Raw genomic sequence first — 10000 nt, forward strand, 5'->3', positions numbered from 1 at the left:
TATTATACATATATGTATGTATATATATGTGTATATATATATTTTTCATGACCTCATCCCTAGCCTTCCACTTTACAGGTATCATTCACTCTCAGAGTTCAACTCTTGCTTATTCAGTTATCTTCCTCCATTCACCCCATGTAACCATCGTATTACAGTCTCCCCTCTTTCACATGAAATGTGATTTCCCCCATTCCCAGTTTGTTTCTTAAGTCATTTGAACTTCATCATTTATGTCCATTAACATACTTGCTTCATTTCTTTCCAGTCATCACAAAAATTGTAAGCAACTATAAGACCAATGTCCTCCTGTTGTGCATCAACACACTTTGCTCACAAGCATCATACAATCTACCCTTGACATTAGGGAAGAAGTTCTCTAATTCATTCTTATTCAGGCTACGATACCTTTGAAACACCTTCCTCCTCTGCTAAGTAGACCACCTAGGAAACAAAAGCATTCAACATCTTCTTGGGAGCCACAGAAGCATTTGAGAGAATCTGTTTTCTGAGCACTGTTAGTGCTTATTGCCCTAGTGCACCTGCTGCATGTGAAATCTACCTGCTCTCTTAGCTTTTAGCTTACCTTGATTCCATTACACCTTTAGTGTGTCCATTGTTAACAAAGGGCACACCTTATGGAACTTCTACTGACTTCTTTTCTGCAAATAGACAACAACCATTTCCTTCATGCTATGAGAGTCCTGTCTTCCATTCTTTACTTATATGTGTGTATGTATGCATGTATGTATGTATGTATGTATGTATGTATGTATGTATGTATGTATGTATGTATGCATGCATGCATGCATGTACTTATGTATGTTTATATGTATGCATGTATGTATGTATACATGTATGTATGTATGCTTATATGTCTGTACGTATGCATATATGTATGTATATGTATGTGCGCCTGTTTGTGTGCATATGTGTGCTTGTGTGTGTGTGTGTGTGTACGTGCGTGTGCACATGTGTGTGAATGTGTGTGTGGTGTGGTGTGTGTGTGTGTGTGTGTTTGGTGCCTGTTTGTTACTTTCAGAAGTGGTCAGTGAACCATGTTTTATGAATACAATCTTAATTAAACATGTGCCACCATAAAGATGGGACAATCACAACTAAAATATTGATGAGCTGCTCAAGTTAGACTCACAATGACACGACAAACTAGATCTGTTTCTAACAAATGAATGAGAGATGAGAATGAAGCTCTGTGTAGTATGTAGTTGCCTGAGCTGTTAGAAATAGCAGTGAAATCTCCTTTAGTTCACACGCCTAACATCTTAAATGAAGGAAATCACATTATACAACGGCACACAAAGAAAAGACGAAAAAGTGAATGGTAATAGCTATAATGCTTTTAATCATAAGTTGTTTGAGTTAGCGCTCATCATGGACTAAACAACATCATCACCATCATCATCATCATCCCTACCACCACCATCACCACCACTACAAGAATCATCACCTTCATCATCATCATCATCATCATCACCACTACCATCACTACCACCACCACCACCATCATCATCATCACCACCACCACCACCACCACCATCACCCCGACCACCATCACTACCACCACCACCACCACCATCATCACCCCACCACCATCACCACCACCACCACCATCATTACCACCACCACCATCACCAAAGTTACCACCACCTCTTCCACCTCCACCATTGCCATCATTTTCATCGATATCGTTATCATCATCATCATCACCATCATCATCATCACCATCATCATCATCGTCGTCATCATCGTTATCCTACTACGTATAATTATACAAAAGAAGGTGGGTTATGTGTTGCTTTTGAAGGTCTAACTGCCCACCTCTACTTCATATATCTGCTCCAGAGGGAACAACCAATGTCACTGAGCAACAACAACAACAACAACAAAATCAAGCATTTTGTTCACAAATAAAATATAATACCTGTACATATACTATATACTAATATAATACTATGAACTCATGAACTATAAACTGGTAATGTAATAAAATTATCAATGCAGCAACTATATCCGCTATTTACTATTCACTAATTAAAGTATTTAACCCTTTAGCATTTAAACCAGCCATATCCGACCCATGTATTCTACTTTGCTTCATTTTCAAACCAGCCAGCTCCATCCTCTAGCATCTACCCTATTATATCATCCTAAAAATAAACAATTACATCATTGAAAACTCAAAGCTACGAGATAATGCTTGATTAATTTAAAACAATATGAATAAATAAGCATTATATTTGAGAGAGAGAGCAATCCGAATGCTAAAGGGTGTTCCAATCAGAAGTCATGAATTCCAGGCAATTTGCAGACTGCCTAATAATAACATCTTCAAAATTAAATTATTTATTTAACCTAATGCCATTTAAATACTGACATCTTGACATGACCTTCAATAATGCTAATAGATTGCAAGAATAGCAAAAATTCTAGCTGAAAATCTGTGAGCCTCCATTAGTAATGCATGATGGCTTGTCAGGAACGTGCATAGTTAAGTAAACTGTTATCCAACCAACCTTGCACAAGGGAACACACAGATCACACATCCCTGCAATTAAACGTATTTTCATTATAAATAGTGCATCTGAAATATGGCCCTATGGAAATATTTGCAACCATTATTGACTTCACCTGCAACTGGAAATGGTTATTTTCACATGAAAGAAGAAAATGAATTAGGATTATTCATACTAATTTGTACATAATTTTACATTAAGTTTGCTTCACCCTCTCCTCTTTTTCTTTCCCTCCTCTTTCTTCTTCTCCTCACCCCTCTTCCCCTCTCACCACCTCTCTCTTTCTCTCCCCCACCTTCTGCAATAACGAACAGACTGTGACAAACAAAAGAAAAATTCCAAAGGAAATGCCTTCATATAACGTCTTTCTCTTTCCCTTTGATAAATTAATTTCTCCTTTCTCTCCTTCTCAATCCTTTCATAATGCCATAATATAGCATAATTAATCCACCATCAATTTGTACTGATGAAATTCATGTAGATCACAATAGTTATATATGAATGTTAAGGATGTTATAGTTTAATATAAATATTGGTTTCAAATTTTGGCCCAAGGTCAGCTCAATCGGGGAAGATGGTAAGTCAATTACATCAACCCCCAGTGCTCAACTGGTACTTATTTTATCGATCACAAAAGAGCAAAATGCAAAGTAAACCTTGGCAGGATTTGAACTCATAACATAAAGATGAACAACATGCCACTAAGCATTTAGCTCAGCATGCTAATGATTCTGCCAGCCTGCCACCAAATTTCTGTTGTATAAATGAAATGAAAAAAATAAAGGAAATTACAATGCAACACATGCATAACAATTATATGATATACTCCATTTCACCAAGCAAAAATTTGTTTTACCGATGAAAAAAACTAAATATTGTGTTTACACATGTGCAAGATGCATCCCTTGTTTAGAGTTAAATCTTATTAAAAAAATTTTTCGTTCCATTGTTTTAGATTTGCCCTATGAGTAAATTGCACCCTAGATTTTTCATTTAAAATCAAGTACAAAATACTGTGACTTATACACAAATAAGTTCAATAATTTTGACTTATGGCAAGATGTTTCTTTCCATTGCCGTGATCAAAGAAAAAACAGTGTACAAGGAGAAAATATTTTCATGCTAAGTCTAACAGAGTGCTCAAAAAAATTGATTTATTATCTGATCACAACAAATTCAGGGCAATAAAATAATTGTTTCAAACATAGGTACAATACCTAAAATTTGTGAGAAGGGGCTTAATCAACACCATTAACACCAGTATTTGGCTGGTACTTTATTTTATTGACACCGAAAGGATGAAAGGCAAAATTTAATGCAGCAAGATTTGAATTCAGAATGTAAATAGCTAGAAGAGATATTACAAGGCATTTTGTCCAGTGCCCTAATGAATCTGTCATTTGACAGGAACATATTGTGTGCAGCTAGGTCCGCATGACAGTGGGAGATAAAGGAAAGAAGAATACAGCAAGCAGTGAACATGGATGAGAGAGGGGGAGGTGTTAGAAAGATGAGATGTGGGGGAGGGGCTTGTCAGGGAAAGATTGTGTGCGGGCATGGTGCAGGGCATCGACATAGATGACAATCCTTTATGATCTCAGTTTTACTTAGCTAAATGGGTCTTCTCAAGAATATCATCATCATCATCATCATCATCATTTAACGTCCGCTTTCCATGCTAGCATGGGTTGGACAATTTGACTGGGGACTGGCGAACCAGATGGCTACACCAGACTCCAATCTGATCTGGCAGAGTTTCTACAGCTGGATGCCCTTCCTAATGCCAACCACTCCGAGAGTGTAGTGGGTGCTTTTTACGTGCCACCAGCATGAATGTGCCAGAAGAGAAAATCTGTCTAGCCTAAAATATACATATTTATTTTAATATATGCATTTGAAGCATTTTCAGTCATCCTTTCATATATGTTATTTAATATATCTTATCATATTAGAGCTCTGGATTTAGTGTATTCATGTTATTGAGTATTCTGATAAATTTTGCATGAAAACACCTTTTTGTTCTATTGAGAGATATTTTCTAGTATTAATACTTTGATTCATAATATAATATAATTAAATATAATGTAATAATATAATAAACCAACTATTTCTTCTTGCTTCTGTAATTACAATAGGTTACTCATTCAGTATATTTACTTTAATCCTTAGTCTGAAGAAGCAAAGCAATGCCCATAGCCTCAAGCTATATGATTATCCCTATCTAGATTCACAGATAGGGATAATCATATAGCAAACCAGTCACTGAAACAGCTACTTCTTTGCAATCACTCTACATGAAGTAGCTGCCAGACCTCCCTCAAATCATACTCCATTGTCTTAATAAAGAACACATTAGAGAATATAGTGCTACATAAAAAAGGAAAGAAATGGCTGCCATGACTGGAATATTTTTGATCATGGATTTTCTTAATTAGGGCTGACCTGGGGCTAAGCGATAACAACAGCATAGTTGATGTTCAATGGCAGCAAACTTACTGTGGTCTGAGCTGAATTTCTATCAGGGTCAATGTTGCTTTTCACCTTATAGAATAGGCTTCTGCACAGTTTTGTCTAGCAAATTGCATTTAGACTCTAATAGAAGACACTTGCCAAGATGTCATGCTGTGTGATTGAATTCAGACATATACCATTGCATAATGAAGTTCTTAACCATACGCCCTGCTTCCCATTTAAATAATAACGACACAAACCACTGAATCCAAGGTCAGTTAGAAACAGAAATATTAAATGTTATTGGTTTCTAAGATAAACATTACCAATTATTTTTATCAAACATTTTCACCCACTAAACATATATATGTTTTGATGCTACTCTAAAAAAAAGCTATCAGGTCTAAATCAAATGCTTCAGCAAGTAATCCAATCACTTTACTATCTGATTGTTTATCTAAGCAAACTGGCTATATCAGCGAGAAATGATTGATCTTCTTTCTTAAATTGTTGATATTTTACTTTTTGCAACAACTTGCATGACAACTGCTACTGTTCAGAATTCTACTACAGTGATGTTCTGATAAATATTAATAATACAATAACTGAGAATAAAATTATTTGCTTCAATATCCAGAAAGCTTTTAACAGTACCTGAATCAATAATGCACTTGAGTCTATTGATAAAGCTTTTTCCAATGATTTATCAACAAAGGTGATGGAGTGCCAGAAACAGTAGCAGACAAGACTCAGTAACATGCAATATGTGTTTTCACTCCTTTACAATCTGGTTTCAAATTCTACCTGGTTATCCCATTTGTTCCTTCAGGGTGTATAATATGGGTGGACGACTCTCTGTTGTTTCCAACAATGAGAATTCACTTGTTTGATCAACTGGATTACTTGCCCATTGAATTAGCATATAAGTGGCTGAGGATTCCACAGACATATGTGTATCCTTAACATAATTTTCAGGCACAATATGCAACGTGTGACAAGGTTGTATCTTTTCAATTACAGGTATAATTCATTCAACAGGCTTCTATACAGTTTCCTTTAATCCAATTTTCACTAACAAAAATAGGGTGACTTGAGGCTACAGAAAATATTCCCCCAAGATGCCACAGTGGCATCTAACTCAAGATTCCATGCTTGCAAAATGAACTTAGAAACATTTCGGCCATACTCCGTCTTTGGCTCATTTTAGGTCCATTTTTCCATGCTAACATAAATGAGATAAATATATGATTGAGTATTATTATTTTACACCCCGATGCCCCTCTTTTTACTAAATGTTTCCTGTTTTTTTTGACAGCAGATTTTTGATTTTGCACATATTTGAAAACACTAAGCCAGTGGATGATTAATTGATGGGAGAAATGATGACAATACCACCTTTTGTACCTCGTGATTTTTAGAGACGTATAAATGCAACAACACACAAGCATGCACACACAAACACACACACACAAACACACACACACACACACACACACACACACACACACACACATGAAATAAGGTGGGTAAAGAGAGATGACAATGGAATTTGTGAGAAAAACAAAAAAAACACAGAATGAAAGCAGACACTCAACCCCTCATCAGTTGTCAACAATGATCATTACAATTTCAGCACCTAATAATATTGCTCAATTAGATGATGTTAGCAACATAAAACTGCTTGGTTATAAATGAGCAGACATGATAGATGAATAAGGACAGGAAATTTGAGATATGGACAGTAACAAAAACACAAATAACATATAAAAGAAGTCTGTATAAAAGGACAGTATTAGAAAAAATACAAAAATAGACAAATGTACATAAGCAAAGAAAGTTTTTACTTTAGCAACACATATGTAGATATTTATATTTATACAAGTAAACTTCAACATATGTCATTTCAAATTATGTCTTTTTTTTTTTATTTCACATTGTTTTGTTCTTTTTTTTTAAGAAATAAACCACAACATCAGTTGATTTATTCAACTTTATGTCACTTTCAACAAACATATTTAAAAGTATGACAACTTTTTAGAAAAGCCTTTTTTGAGATCAACCTGACCAAGACTGAAGTGATCTAAATTAAAACCTTTCATCAAATTTTCATGTTAATTTATGTTTCAAGCACCAACATAATAATGACAATGTTATTTTATTCTTCATTATTTTAAAAATTAGTTGAAACAAAGACGGTTTATTTTAACAGAAATATAGTAACAAAAAGGTTAACCATTAAGTCTATTTCTCCTGTTAATTCTAATACTTTTAGGCAATACTGATATGAAAAATCAAATGAAATACCTGTGAAAATTTATACAAGTCATTTATTAAAATAGATATAAGCTAATAAATTTCTTTTAATGATTTTCCATGTTATGTTATCTTTCAAGTTAAGTCACACCTTGGAGCCAGTTATTGACATCAGTTGAAGTATGTCTATATATGCAAAAATTCCTTACAATTTCCGTTCACTAATCCTATTCAAAACTTAAATGTTTTTTGAATGAGTCAACTTGAAGCTATCAAAAATAAAAATTGTCTGAGATGCCATGCAGTGGGACCTCATGATTGTAAAGCAAAATTTTTTTACCATTTAGCCTGAGTATAAAGTAAAATAAAAGCTAGGTATATATGCACTTCAATTGACAGTGCCTCTCTCTTATAGTTTGTGGTTTTTGCCACTATTAAAGAAACAGTTATTCTTATCAAATGCATTCAAAAAATACCATTATTATCATTTATTTGGTTTTGATTTTTTTTTTAAAAGAAAAAAATAAAGCATGAAAAATAAACAGAAATATTCAAACAATATTCCTTTAAATTTCTTTCTTTGAAATAATTAAGGGATATATATGTAGAGAACTTTGGAATCAAGAATTATATAATTAATCTTGAGATAATCTTTGCTATCAGTCATGGTGGGTTTCATGAATGTTGCCTAAAATTACAATTCAAAATTGGAGAAAAAATCTACCAGTCAGAAATTTGAATTTCAAGTTTTAAAAAGAATTTACACCTAAATCATTTTAATTATTCATTTGCCACACTTCTTGTGGTTGTTGCTGCTGCTGTTTGACTTCAAGTCAGCCCTGATCTGCAAGACCTAGAATTAAAGTCATTTCAGATGTGACCAACCTGACTAGGTTTAATTCTCAAGCATTATATATCTAGGTCCAGGACTACATTGTCTACCAAGTCCTTCCTTTTTCAATACAGTAATTTAAGGGATAATTGGCTGCAAATTCTAGCAAGGTGGGCTTTTCTCTATTATATAAAGAGGGCACCAAAGAATGTCCTTGTTACTTAAACCTTTTGAGATCAACCTGACCAAGACTGAAGTGATCTAAATTAAAACCTTTCATCAAATTTTTATGTTTCAAGCACCAACATAATAATGACAATGTTATTTTATTCTTCATTATTTTAAAAATTAGTTGAAACAAAGACGGTTTATTTTAACAGAAATATAGTAACAAAAAGGTTAACCATTAAGTCTATTTCTCCTGTTAATTCTAATACTTTTAGGTCAAGCGTGCTTCCTTTATTCCATGTTTTCCCCAGAATCACTTAATCACTGAAAAAAAAGACTGTAGAAGTAAATAGGCTAAACTCCAGAATCTAAGAAAATTAGTGGTGATTTGTGTCAGCATAAATTAATCAATAGGAGAGTTTAATGAGTTCACCTGTCATGAAAAATGTTTTTTGTCTGTGAGATAAGGACAGAAAAAATATGCTTTTTAAACTTGGACAGGATGCAACTAAAATTTATTTACCTCTAGGCTACGTGGCAATACTATATTATACTATTATTTTCATTACTGTAAGACAAAGGGTAAAATCGAGGAACATGATATTCTACCCTTGCAGAAAATTAGCTTATTGAATGAAGTTTTTCCATCAAACTAATTCAAGAATTAGAGCTTGATACAGTCTATACTGTCAAATGTAAAATAGTGCATTTTTATCTAGTTCTGTTCATATATTCTCATCACATGATTCAATCACCAGTTGTTTTAATTTTTCACTGCTCATTGTCTCAATGTTACTTCATAATGTTGCCACATAGCTTTGTTGTCGCTTAACATACCAATCGTGTGTGTGCATGTGCGCACACACGCACCCCCACACACACACATACATATACACTCATACGCCCACACACACAGACACACACAAAACTCACATACAACACACACATACATGCACACATCAATAGGCCTATTTAAAATCAGATTCCTTTTGTCAAAGAAAAATTAATTCTTTGTTCTTGTATTATATGTGAACCATTAATTCCTACTATTAAAAAAATTATTAATTTTAATCTTCTCATTTGATTTTAGACTATGTTTTTGGCCCTGGAAACTTAACATAATATTTAGATCGTGTATTTTCATGTTATCTAACATTGAATAAACAGAAAACTGCCATTTTTTTCAGTTCAATGCCAAAAGAGAGATAAGTGAAATGTTTTAATCATCAACAATGAAAATGTTCATAAAATTATTTTAAAAACTGAATGCAGGAATTTCTTTGTCCATATTATTTATTATTGTTGTATTTGTGTTCTGTGTTCCGCTTAGTATGTTCTTGCTTACTCTTATATATTTATTCGTTTGTTCATATCCATTTTTACATCCATTTTCCCCATATTAACATGAATTAGATGAATAAATATCGTTAAAGCAGTGTTTTACAGCTGGATGCCATTCTTGCTACTAACCCTTACCTGATTTTCAAACAAGGGAGTATACCAATGAGTATAGCAAGGAATTTAATGTACAACTAGGAGTCCATCAGGGATCAGTTCTCAGCCCCACTTTTGTTTATCATATTCCTCCAAGTTATAACAGAGAAATTTAATATTGGCTGCATTTGGGAACTCCTCTATGCTGATGACTGTGTTTGTTTTACTGAATCACTACCAGAACTAGAGAAGAAATTTCAGGTATGGCAGCAGAGCCTGGAATCAAAGGGCCTTAGAATTAATTTAGCAAAAACCAAAGACCTAGAAG

This window comes from Octopus bimaculoides, chromosome 6, assembly GCF_046866305.1.
Source record: "Octopus bimaculoides isolate indiv1 chromosome 6, ASM4686630v1, whole genome shotgun sequence".
Lineage (NCBI taxonomy): Eukaryota > Metazoa > Mollusca > Cephalopoda > Octopoda > Octopodidae > Octopus > Octopus bimaculoides.